Genomic DNA, 13,917 nt, shown 5'->3' on the forward strand with positions numbered 1-13,917 from the left:
GGATTCAGCTATGCAATACTGTAACTTCAAATATTGTGATTTTTTTAGTGTATATGGCCATAAAATAGAGACTTTGCCATAAAGTAGATTAAGGAAGATCTTTGATGCTTTCATTGAAAGCACAGCTCTTCCAGAAGGTGAGCATTAACAAGATGGTGGTGTCACATTTTCATGACAAGGTTCTGACTGAGCAGATCATTAGAGAGAAAAGGATCAAAGCCACTTCCACACGTTACATTTTGGGTGGACATGAGTGTGTCACTGGCAAAAAAGCTTGAGTAGCGAACTTCACAGGAGGGGAAGCTCACTCCTCCTGCCTTTCTCTCCTTTGCAATTTCCTTTCTGTGAGTCACAAACTTCTGGAATTTCAAAGCCCTGATGTTTTAATCCAACTGCAAGGGCTGATATAACTATGATAAGAGACTTAGACATCAGAAAAGTTGTTGGGTCTCCTTCATCACTAGTGGACAAAACCCAAATACCATGTTAAATAATAAAGTGTTTAGTTCTTACTATCTCTCCAGTAATCTCCTTGGTCTGAAATGGCCTTTTTTTTAGGAAGGGTTACTTATCTAACAAAAGACTGAATAAATTCACTAAGCACAGAACAAAAATTTCTAGCCAGTGCAGTAAACTGGGAAGTTTTACTTTCTAAATTTTAGTAAATTAGATTTCTAATTAATTTAATTCAATTTATTAATTTAACTCAAATGTTCAAATTTTACTAAATTGGAAAGCTACTTTACCATGTAAACCTATAATCTTTCTCTGCCCTGTATCTACTGGTGGGGCATTTGGTGCTTTCTTCCGGGGTATGGAATACGTAACCTAGAGCCCAGAGGCACAGGGAGCTGTTAGATCCTGATCTCAGGGTCTGCTGCGGGCAAGAAGGGCCCTTCCACTGCTTGATAAAGTCTATTGAATGTGTTGGATTGCCATTAGTCATGTTCATCTCTGAGTGGGGACCAGCTCCTTGAATATCTCCAGGAAAGCAAGCAAGAGACGCACCAAAGTTGTGTTCTTCAACAGGATTGTAAGGTGTGTAGCCAAAGTGCTTCTCAAACTTTTTACAGATACTCCAGCACATTTGGAGCATTTGACAGAAAAGAATAGGCAAGGGCAACAATGATTGATCCATGTTTTTAAGAAAAAAATTGGAGCCATATTTCCACCGGGGGCTTCAGAGGGACATTGATATATTTATCGTGAAAGAGCTGACGAGCGCCAGCCTTTGCATCACTAAAAATGTAGCCTGCTGCAAGAATTTACAGCTGGAAGGGAAGATTCATGGCCCCTCTCTTTATTTATTGGAAAAATCTCTCGCAGCTGAGTAAAGACATAAATATAAAATTAAATCACAAAAACTACTCTGAAGTAGTGCTAAGGTTACTTCTTGAACCTACAGGGCCAGGACAACATAAAACTAATGTTGAAACACAATTGAGATGAACAGTATTTACTCATTCATTATGACAAACACCACTTTACAGCTAATATGTAAAATCACAGATTATTTGAGAGTTTTTGCTATATTCTTGTATGCAAAGCTTAACAGGAGGACTCAAGGACAGCACGTTAGATAAAGGTACATCCATGAATTTCTGTCCTTATGATTTATAGCTTTCATGTCACTGTAAAATTATTTTTATAGTTCATTTTACCAGTGCATGGTGCAAGAGAACTTTACATGCTTTTGAAAAATAGCTTCATAAACAACAACAGTCTTTGATATAAGTTCTTTGAGTGCATAGATATGGGTGTGAATGGCTGGATTAGGTTAATATTATTTGTCCTTTTTAGGTCACTGCAGATATTTTAAGTGGCCTCAGCTCCATGGGCTGAGGAGCGTAGGAAACAGAGCGGGTTCCTCCCTTTAGCAGCCAGGAGAAAGGGGGCAAAAGACAACCCACCCCCAAGAAAAATTAGTGTTAATGTGTTATTTTGGGTAAAACAGTCCATAATCTCTACATAGTGAGTTTTCATCTCTAGATCTTCCAGCTCTTTATCTCAATTTTGCAGGTTGCAAAACTGATTAATTACACTAGCAACATCACTATAATTAGTGCTGATTATTCTCTGAGCTTTTTCTTCTTTAATCATCTGTTTAATTTGAACTAAATCCCTATTTATCCAATAGTGTAGGTTTTAGCATCGGAAGACAGTGGATTTTGTTTAAGTCTTTCCACCTTGAACTCAGGTATTGTTATAAAAGCTTTGGGAATACTTCTGTGGGATTATAACGATTATAACTAGATCAGGATTTGGCATTTTTTAAATATCTGGTCATCTGTCAAATGTTTTGATGGTATAGCTAGCACTTTGTTTAAAAATGTAGGAAAAAGAGATGAAAAATAACATCCTGGAGACTCTCATAAATTCCCTGCCATATTTACACCATTACTCCATAACAAAATCTATGTTAAGCCATGAGGGAGAATAGTTTGTCGGCCAACCCGGAGAAGTTTGAATTGTCTTTAATCAAGAGCTGTCAGGATAAAAGAAAATGCGTGGAAGCAATATGTGGCTGTTTTTCAAAACATAAATGAAACAAAATCTGAAGAAATAAGGACTGTACAGCACTTGTACATGATGTGCTCTTTGTATTATCAAAGCCTGGTTTATGCTGACATATTGTACCATGACAGGCAAAAAGAAAAAATAAGTAAAACTTACAGCTGGGGTGGAATGATGTAAGAGAGGGAAGCAATACTTGCTTCACCTCAAATCTTTCAGTAGGTCTGGAGCTGATAGTTCTTCTCCTTCATTAACACCTCTCTGTTGGGGCTTCTCTCTTCTTTCATGTCCCCCCTAAACCACTGTAAAAATAACTACTAATGATGATGAACAGGTTTTTTCTATTTTCAGTTTCCTCTATATGAAAATCTTTATCATTCTCTAACTACTTGAAAAGTCAGTGTAATTCTCTGTAATTCATGAGCTCGGGGCATTTTGCCCATTAGGATCTTTTTTTTTTTCATCATTTTGGTAGCTGCAGCACCTCTTCTCAGAGTGAAAAGAAACATAAGGGAAAAAGATCACCTCTTGGTCCTATCCTAAACCCCTGCTTAGGTAAGAGACTTGCTGCACATCTTCTGTAATGGTTTGTCATACTTAATTGGAACAGGAAATATTGGGGCTATGCCAGGCATATTTCTGTTTGGTTAAGTTATTCCCATGAATCTACCACTAAAGATGTGCTTAATCTTTCTTCTGTTTAAAAAAGAAATAATTTTTTACATGGTGACTCATTTCCTTGTTTTAGCATTACCATATGCTGTTTATTGGTTATTTAAATTACATTAATGTAAAACGCTGAAGTTTGATTTCAGTGACATTACTGAGTGGGGGGTGGTGCATCAATTGTAATATGTGATGTTTAACTGCACTCACTGCAGATTTAGCATGTATTAACTTTTATTAGAGGTGAAATACTTGCCTAGTGAACAAGTTTATGGTGAGAAGGAAGTGCTCGTTTTCCGGTCATGATCTTGTGCTTTTTTCTTTCTAATTTTCCATGACTCTAAAACTTCGTTCTTTCTTTGATGTAAGTGCAGGCTAAAAACCCAAGCAGCTTCTGCTGTGATTCTTTCCCATTGCAATCCTGATTCTGAAGTTCAAGTTCGGTTTCCAGACTAATGATCTCTCATCAGGTCACTGCAGAGAAAACAGAAAACAGTGAGAGAGGAAAACAAACAGGAGATGGTACATATGTAGCTTTTTCTGTCCTCTCTTGACCTTCCATGTCTAAGATGTTGGTGTATTTTAAAGGACAAGCTGCAGGAGGCACCTAAAATGACATCATATATTCTATTAGCCTTTAATGTAATTTTTCTAATATTTCTAACCTTTCCAACTGCAGTAAATCTACCTGGGTTTTGTTGTGTTTTGGTTTGGTTTTTTTTTATTAAATTGTAAGTACAACCATATTAACCTCTTTGGTTCTATTTGTTCTTCCTACAAATGCCCTTTCGTGGTAGCCTGTTCTTACTTATTCCCACAGCTGGTGGCTCATGAAACATAGGCAATGCCCTCCGTAGGGAGTCTTAAAACACAAATATACTGGTTTTTAACAGGGTGTTCTTCAGTATCAGCTGTGAAGTGGAAGCACAGGAGGAAGAAAAACAGTGATATTAATCTATCAGCCTAGGAAAGGCAAAAATAAGAAAAGTATTGATTTTTTTTAAACATCATTAGGATCAGCAATGCATCACTTCCTTGTGAGAAATGACCCACCCTCCTCCTTTCCAATGCTGCTGCTTTTGTAATGAGTTTTTATTAGGTAACCTATTTTCTGTAAATTATAGCTCAGACTTCTCAACAGACATCAAACCATCTTCTCAGTAAGAATACTTGTTAAGTTATTTATTTCTACTTGGAAAAAATGCACTTCCCAGTAAAGTAAGAGTTGTAAGGGAAGTCATATGTAAAATAGAATTGTGGGTATAAAAATGTTAATTGCAATCCTTGGTTAGGTTTTCTTCCTTGTCATACAAAGAGTTTAACTTAAATCTATTCTTAAATTTTTCCCATTTGGGACTTAATGCCAAAGTCCATTGGTGAGGTAGTAAAGCCATTCTATTGAGTTTAATTCTATCTCTGAGGATTTAATTGGAAGGGAATTTGTTTTTCTGTTCTTATTTTCATCAAAAAGAAAAGATCTCATCAGTTCATATTAAATATAGATATATTTTAAGATAATAAACCCTTTTAGTTAAATGCCCTAAAGATTTGTTTAACTGGTCTGTGTTACACGGTTAGGAGACCTTATGCCCTTTTCCTGCCTAAAATGACTTGGACATTGGTGTTTACATTTAGTATCTTTGGCTATTCTTGGTGAAAAAATATGGTCAAATATTTGACTGAACCTCCATTTTCTAGTCCTTTTTGGATAGAGCAGTGTGAACTATTCTGCTCGAAATATTAACATTAACAATGGCCAAGGAAAGGACAGCTTCTGAAAGGAGGACATCAGATGGATTTATTTTCAGCCTAGAGCTTTGAAACCATTTTTACTGTTCTCCAAATGATTCTAACATTATGTGTAAAAAGAATCACAAAGCATGCCATGTTTTATCAAAGCTGCAGGATCTTTTTATTATTTTAATGCACTGTTTAATGAGACAACACTGAAATAGGATCAGTCCCATTAATTTTTAAAGCTGTATTCTATACATTGTCAGTTTTTTAAGAGAAGTGAAAAAGGTTTGTAGCTCATCTTTCACCTGTACATCAGATCCCTTCTTATGGTTAGTTCTGGTATAAATGACAAAAGGTTTGGAGTCCTTTAGGGATCTGTTTCAACTAACTATTCAATGCACACTGATTACAAGGACTATTTGGAATTACATGTAAACTCATCGCCTTCTCTCAATGACTTATAACTTGTTATTTCCTTATTTTAGTTGTTTTTATTATCTGTGCAAAGAGAATCATACAAATGATGAGTTCAGCTTTGATCCACATTTGCTATGGCATCACAGTCTACTTCCCTCAAGCTACTGAAAATATGTTTATTCTTTAGCAGAGTCGAGAAACCAAAACACTCTGAATAACAGGCACAGTTTTCTTTCTACCTCTGCCCTGGGCTCAGATCTTCTGCACTGTTTTAATGTTTTATGGTGGTTTAATGTTTCATGGTGTTGAAACAATTTTTTTTATCTGATGGGATTCCTGTAGGATATCCCGAAGGATAATAATTAGGCTGGATTTTTCAATCCCAATACTGGAAAGCTAGAGAAGAAGATAAAAGGATGCAATTACTGAGCAAGTGTGTACATTCTGGGCAAGGTTTCTTGATGATTCCAGTAGCATAGTAGGGCTCGTAGAGGAAAACCTGAAGCATGCCACTTAACCCTTATTCCAGGTTTCTGTAGGATCTTGGCACAGCTTTAATGTTTTTGTTGAACCGAGACCATAACTGTGACATAGGGAATTGCTGCTGCTGAATTGTCCTATCAGCCAGAGGGTGTCAAAAAGGGACATTGAAAAGGCACAATGTCCTTGGAGTACATGAGCCAAGATAGCACAAATGTATTAAATGAAGGACCTATAATATTTTGTGTAACAAACACAGTTTTGTGCAATTAGAATGTCCCAGCCTCTATGACCCCACTACTAAGAGGCTGAGAAATAATTACAGCTGACGAAAAAATTCTCAGTATGAGAGAAATTGTTGGGTTTGTATATTTGGGCCCTACTCCAGTGACCTCTCTTATCAGGTGTAAAAACAGTCATGCAATCAAATTTTTTAGTCCTGTCCTGTCCTTTTCTCTCCTCTGTCCTGTCTTCTCCTGTCCTTACTGGAGTCACTGTCACTTTAAACGATGCCTATGTGGCTTTGATCCTAAGGATCATTCATGCCTGAGAGCCAGAGAGGGAAGAGTTCAAGACTTGAATGAAGTCATGAGTAAACAACTGTGCAGGAGAACACTCTGTCATGATTTTAAAAGAAAACAGGATTGTTGGACATGAACTTTACAGAATGGACATGGAGGATCAGATTAAGGGGAAGTAATCTCCAGCTGCAAAGGGCAGTGCAGCCCAGAGGGTGACCCCTGCCCATGGGTCAGACAAGAGCTTGGTAGCAAGTAAAGTGGGGAGAATGTGATGTCAGAAGATTAGAAAGGTCAAGACACATAACTTCAATTCGTGGCTGTTTATGCTGAAAGTACCACGACCAGGGATATTCACGGTGTGGATCTGTGGGCAGCCCTTGGGAGAAATGGAGATTTACCAGGTTGCTCTGCCTCACCAGATGGTTGGTCCTCATTCAGCTTTCCAGAATGGCTCCAAGCTCATGTCTAAGGGCTGGAATACTATCCACTGCAATCTGATAGGAGAGGAATAGCCAAAAAACCATCCCTCTTACATCTTAGTGGTCAGTATCCATTGATCCCTCTAACAAACAAGGCAGGATAGGGCCTTGTCCACACAGGCTCTACTGCCAGCTCTGCCACTGGGAATTTTCCTGCAATATGTCATAGTTCTTCACTTCAAAGTAAACATAATGCCATGCATCTGCTGTGCTGCTCTGTAGTTTTGGCTTGCACCATGTATTTTTATATCCCATCCTACCATGGTAAAAAAGGTATGGATGTGCAAAGAAAATGACATATGCGCTTTTAAATAGGAGTTGTTAAAATTAGAAACTATAAATAATCATAGTTGCTTCTACTTCACAGACATTTGTAACAACTGTTTTCAGTGTGTTCCTTATTACATTTAGAAATTTTCTGGGTTTGTGTCTTTCTTTTTCCCCCTCCCTATTTTGTATGCCACAAAGCAACAAACACTCCCTCTCTCGCTTGCCATTTATCTTTTTCTCTTTCTTTTTCTTATGGGATAGAAGAGAAAATGGAGAAAAGAAATATGAAAAGCATAACATCCTTTGAACATCATGCATTCCATTAAACCCACTAGAACAAAACCAGGGGGAAAAATGTGAAAATTTGTCAGTTCTGAGCTATCACACAGTCTTCCTTTTTGAATTAAAAGACATACATAGACCTACTATCTCTTCTTTTAGCAAAGCTGAATCTTAACAGAATGTGTTTGGAACCATTAAGTTTCAGAGAAATCTACAGATTTCAAAGCCCTCATATTTCAGGGTTTTGTGCCTGAACCCATTACACAGTTTGCTCTTATTTCTGCAAGAGCACTACAGAAATTTTAAAATATAAGCTCAGTGATTTGGATCCTGATCTTTTTTATTCAAACAGCATCAATTGCTTCAAGTCTCTGAACCTGACAGAACAACAGAGTCATTTATTTCTAACCTTAGATAGGGAAGAGCTGTTTTTTAACATTTCTATTTTCTTGTCCACGAGGCATGTAAAATCAACACATCTGTAGGAATGCAAATAGCTTATATGTGAGGACAAGCTGAAATTTAGCTTTCTCAAGCAGATTATATTTATTCATCAGCATTCACATATTGTCTTATCAACACATGTAGGCACTTCTATTTTTGAAAAGCTTCTTTTATCATTTGTTCAATGTTTGAGGCTGAACTGTTTTTTCTCAAAAAATTGTTTCTTAGATTGACAGATCCTTGTGATAACAAAAAAAAAAAATCAACAAAAAACCCTCACCCACCTTTCTGTGCCTGCTGTGCAAGGAGCCACCTGTCTGAAAACAGGCCTAGAACCAGCAGAGGGGTAGATTTCAAATATTCAATAGTATATATGGGTCTTTAGATATTGGAGTTGCATATAGAGTATATTAGAAATTAACATTCAAAGTTTTCTGTTTAGGAAAAATGATATAGTTATTCAACATATACGTTTGGTTCCCTGTTGGTTTTACAATTAGCTGGTTTGTTCCTGGGAATAATTCCTCTCCTTTTTTTTTAGAAGTTCGTATATCTTCTTTAATCAGCCAAAGCACACATTTGTCTTACAGACAAATGCATTATATGCTACATATTTCATCACTGAGTGGCTGCCAGAAATGGATTTCCATATCTAGTATTCATGAATCAGCAGAACACCACTATAAATCTTCACTCCCTATAAAGCTGTTTTTAATAGAGGTGTATCCTCATTCTGATATTCTATAATCAGCTTTGTCAGAGACACTGTGGGCCCTTTTTCTTTAAAATATTAGCTTGCTAAAAATTTAAACCACTATTCATAAGCAAGAGAGAGAGAATCCACATATTCTATCTAAAATCATTAAAAGATTGATGAGCATTCATACCAGCAAAATTCTGGCAGAAGAATAATTTCTTTGCAGCAACCTGTGTAATTAAGGAGAGAATGAATATTGGTAAAAACATTACTCCTTACCCTCCTTTTCCACTCACCAGAGATGGATCACATCTTGCAAAACTGTGTTTCCCTCTCCTGTAATGGCACAGACAGGTGGGTCAGTTGTAAGAAATCAGAAACCACAGGGCTCAAGGTGGGCATTATTCATAGCCAGCTGAGAAAAGAGTACACTAGAAATCTGGCTAAGTTATTGTGACCGAAGAAGCACAAACTGACCTTAAAACTCTTAATATATGCTTTTTTTATGCAAGAAAAGCTATTCTTGTAAGAGCACGATATAAACTACAGGCATAATGTTTCTGTAATTCATTTGTTGCACATACAAGCAATGGCCATTCCCTTCAGCCAAACAGCTAAACCAGTTTAAGTCGTTGTTAAAACAAGCCTTATTGTTGTTTTCAGCAAGAGATTATGGTATCTGCACAAAAGTAGACATGCCTTTAGGTTTCTTCTTTAAGTACAGTTACTGGCATATGGAATAATAAAAGCAACATTCGATGGCTTAGGGCAAGACCAGCATCCAAAATAGACTTTAAATGACAAACAAATTGGAGCAGGCACTTAGGTCCACATGAGCCAAATGGTACTTACCTTTGACAGTAAATGCACAAAATTACATCTGGCTGAGAAAATCCCTCTGGGCTGGAAGGAATTGGCAGGTGGAATAGTACTCACAGGAGTACCATGGTTGGGTCTTACTTGTCCTTTGACATCTGCTTGTGCCTACTGCAGGAGGGAATATTGGGATCTCTGATCAGGTGCTGGCAGTTTTGTATTTTTAGGTTATATCCAAGGAATTACATCACCTTCTGCCATTCTTCTCTTTGAGTCACTTTCAGTGGCTATTCTGGAATAACTGTAATGACAGTTCTGGGTTAAATCAAGTAGAAATGCTCTAAGTGTCTGCATTTGCCGTGCTCGTTTTACCTCAGCATCCCCAACTTTCTATGGCTCTTTTCCAAGCATGTCCCACACTTGCCTAGCTCTGTTTAGTCTGGGAAAGGTATAAGAAAAATAGCTGGAGGTCATATGGCTGTTATCCATGCATAACTAATCCTTTATCAGAACAGATGTGAGCTGCAAAGAAAGTCAATGTCTGAATTTCCAAAAGGTTTGATGGAAATCTGTCTGGAAACTGCCAGAGCTGAGTGAAATATTTCCAGTGAACCTTTGCTTACTTCACTGAGAACTGGTGAAAGCACCACGTGTATATATAATATATATATATTTCAGTGACATATGTCTATTCAGTAATGAATTTGTTATATGCTGTAAAAAGAAGAACACTGTACTGATGGGAATCAAACCAATGGAGCCTTCCAGTCTTTTCAACTACTAGAGAAAAGGATAAACATGATTTTCACAGGAGGGATGGATAGTGATGACACTTAATTTGCTGTAGTAAGCCTGAAGAGAAGTCTGAAGAGTTTAAACCCTCTAACTAATACAAATTCTAGAATTTCTTTGGAGCTTCATTAAAGGCTTCCACTAATTGTCGATGTTGGGTTTAGTGGTGACTAGATACTGTGGTGATAGGTTCTCCAGAAGTGCTGAGAGATAGATAAAGTTGGGATAAACTGATGTATTTCATATTAGGAGCAGCTGGATGAGCCCTGAACACCATACCCAAGTGATTAATTTCTGAATGGTGGTGAAAAGAGAGGGGGGTGCTCAAATAAATCAATGGTGATTTTAATAAACTGGGAGCTTCTAGGTACTAAATCTGTCTGCATCTGATCTGAATTGCAATTACCTGTCAAAAATTCATCCATCATTTGCAAGTTCCGGACAAACTTTCTGGCAGCAGATGTTTCAGGAAAGCTATTTCATGCGGGAAATATATTGTTGGGTGTACAGCATTCCCAAGAACAAAGAGCAAAGTAGAAAACATTTCACGAGTAACAGCAATAACTTCTCTGTCATACCTAAGCCTGGTTTATTGGGGAATATAATTTGTAAATGTGAATTTCCAGCATAAATCAGTCAATGAAATCCTACTCGTAATTCAGCCGATCTCCAATAGATGTAGTAATTCAATATTTGTGTACTTGTGAAAGCAATGGTATTTCTAATAACTTTAAATTCAGCATTATTAAACCCCGTCCCTCAGACTAGAACACTGGTGACTGCTTTGCCAAAATAAATAAATGGTGTGCCTCCAGCAGCCAGGCTGTGGGAAGAGCAGCTCTCATGATGACTGAGATAATAAATATGAAATAATGAAAAAAACCACACCAAACAACCAAAAATCCAAAACTCAGAAGAAATTGGGGAGGAAAAAATATTTGCCTGCCACTTAATATGGGTTCATTGACTTCCTGTCATAAGAGAAAGGACTGTATGAAGGATTTAGATTCAGAATACCTAAACTCCAGTTTTTCCTTGACACCTGTTCCCCCATTTGATACATGGCTGGTCCCTCCTGTGGCAAGAAGGCAACGTAATGAACATTTCTTTGCAGCCATCAGTGAAATTGTCATATAACACCTCTATTTCTCATCTGAACATGTACCTGGAAAATGACCTCTGGAGACAGGCTGGACATATGATTAGAAGATTGCTATCCCAGCCAAATACGGCCCCAAAAGCTGTCCTACTGCCACCTCTATCAAAACCCTCCCTCCTGTTTGCCAATTATAATGGCAGAATCTATCACTCTTTTCAATTTTCACTGTATCAGGAATTTACTTTGCACATTTTCTTCCCCTCTGTAGTACTTTCAAATCACATTTCATTAAAAGCTGTTTCTGGCATAATTGGGAGCAATTCCCTCATAAAATGACTGCTGACAGATGGATCCATTCGTATCTTATACATGATGTGCTGGGCTTCTTATCTTGTCACCTGTGCCTGGTGTTTGAGGATCCATCTTTTGTATTAGTGGCTTGGGAAGCCTTAGTTTGGTACAGTGTACCAGGTGTGTTCATTTGAGCTCTGCTCTCACACCCCTGGAAAACTGAGGGAGAAGACATCTGGGTTTGTCTTTTACTTTTGCAATATGTCATTTTTCAGAACTTCCCAATGTGTGTGGCCTCGTGGCCTCTTCCAAACCACACTGAAAGTAGTACAAGGACTCCTGTTGGCCAACATGGGGTAACATTTTCTGTAGAAAGATGCAATTCGGAAAATATTTACATATTACATGTCCGCTATTTCCCTGTTATTTATTTCCTTCTATTATTTAGCTTGGGAGGGCTGTGGGTACTTTGTGCAAATCACTTCTCAGGCCTGTGACAAGAGATTGTGTCCAATCCAAGGGGTTTTACTGCCTTAGCACTGGCTCCTGTGTCCATTCCTGTGTTCCCATCTGTCCATTCCCCTGTGCCAAAGACACAGAGGAGAACCAAAGGACAGGGAATAAATGCTCAGCTGCATCTCACAGGTACTCCAGGGGTGCCTGAAACCAGCACTGTGCACTAACCAGAGAAGAAAGTCCATCTCTGGATGAGAGGTAATGTAGGGAGTGAATTATAATGAATCTTGAAAGTAAGGATAAATAACTTTTATCTAACAGAGAGGAGAAGCTGGAGCTGGCAATAGGAAAAATAAAGAGGTGAATGGCATGGAAAATGATCCTGGCAGGAAGCTTCATAGTGAGCAGAGGGAAAGATCATTTATATCAAGGCCTGGGCACAGCAGGAACTGGAAGGGGAGGGTGTGAACCCGAACCAGATCCTCTCCTCTCTTTACATTTGTGAAAGACTGCATTTTAGGAATATCAAAAGGAAAATTAACTTTCAGCCTTAGAAGTAGCAGGAGGTGCAAGTGCTTCAGGCTGGAGATGGTCTGGGATGAACAGAGTCTTGTGGTAAGGGTGCAATCCTGTCCTGTTTAGCTGTCAGCTGGACCAGTGTTTCTCCAGGATGTTTTATGAAGCCTTGAGAGACAACAGTGGATTCAGTACTTTGGAAATTGCTTACCCTGGAGAGGGAAAGGTGCCAGCACCAGTCAAACAGTGTCCAGCTTCTTCATTAGAAGCAAATTGTTCAAAGCTGGAATCTTTCCTGACTGGTGTTTTTCCCTTAATTTTCCTGTGGAAAGATTACTGAAAAAGCTGTTCCAGGCACTGTGATCATGCATTCCTACAGCCTTAAAAGTTAAACTTATTCCAAGTGCAGCCCCCATATGTTTGAGGCCTATATGCATAATGTATTTTAACATTGCTAAGGCATCTGTGACCTCAGCTCAGAAATACCATGAGAGGGAATGGCAGAAGCCAGACAGATGAAGGACAGGGGGTGTAGAGCTTAAAACAGCCTCATTAAAATGTATTTTTCTAAGTCTGAAAAAATAATGAGAACCACCCCTTGATCCCTTTCCCTGAAAGCAGTGATCAGATGTTTGAGAGGCCAGTTTCATTCTTATTAATAATTTTTTATTAGGAAGGATGGATAATATCTAATGTGATAACTACGAAGGTATGCGGGTCCTTTTTATTATGAACATTTATTTGTGTGATAAAATTACCCTCAGGCAGCAAAGTCCTCTACTATTGCACATATACACCTGGTCCTTTTAGCTTATTGCTTATCTCTTCTGTAATGAAATACCTACTTCAGGTGCATCAAATAAACAAATCAGAATAGCACAGACCCAACACTATGTGGCCACATTTCTGTCATTTTTCTGTGTAAACTGGGAGCTTTCTTTCATTAAGGAGAATGAACGTGCTACTTGAATCATTCCAAGGAATCACAGCCCTACCACCTTCTTAAACTATCTGTTGATATCTACAGCACTTTAATCCATCTCTTCTTCCCACCCCACACAGTGAAAAGGCAGAAGTCTCAGTTTGCATTATTTTAGCCTTCTAGTCTTCTTAAAGATAAATAATGTTCCCTGCAGGTTTACGTTAGGGATTGAATATCTTGGTGCTGAATAACTCTGGAAATAAATCAAATGAAAGGGGGGCACAGCCTTTACCTCTGTTTCTGGGGCTTCTTTTCAGACTATGATTTTTATGTAGCACTTTTGTTTCATCTGTTTGAGGACAAAATGTAAAACGTTTTCAGAAAACATCTTCCCTTTCCTTTTTCTTAATATAGACATGAACTTTTTTTTTCAACTATCTCAGAGTTTTGAGGCTGACAGATGATGTTGCACATGAACTTGGCTGCTTTGTGGCACAACCTGGCTTGCTATTAAGAAA

At 38.1% G+C, this 13,917-nt stretch overlaps 1 long non-coding RNA gene across 1 annotated transcript in view; it reads right to left on the minus strand.

The window, feature by feature from the left end:
• Nucleotides 1-3,443: 3,443 nt before the first annotated feature.
• Nucleotides 3,444-13,917, minus strand: part of LOC108502315 — an 81,037-nt gene continuing 70,563 nt past the window's right edge. The window contains exons 6-8 of the long non-coding RNA XR_001876450.1: nucleotides 9,360-9,494; nucleotides 8,804-8,843; nucleotides 3,444-3,654 (exon numbers count right to left, since the gene is read on the minus strand). This is a non-coding gene — a long non-coding RNA (uncharacterized LOC108502315). The remainder of the gene's footprint in view (nucleotides 3,655-8,803; nucleotides 8,844-9,359; nucleotides 9,495-13,917) is intronic.

The sequence above is a fragment of the Lepidothrix coronata genome, unplaced genomic scaffold, assembly GCF_001604755.1.
Source record: "Lepidothrix coronata isolate B3197 unplaced genomic scaffold, Lepidothrix_coronata-1.0 Scaffold116, whole genome shotgun sequence".
In the NCBI taxonomy this organism is placed as follows: domain Eukaryota; kingdom Metazoa; phylum Chordata; class Aves; order Passeriformes; family Pipridae; genus Lepidothrix; species Lepidothrix coronata.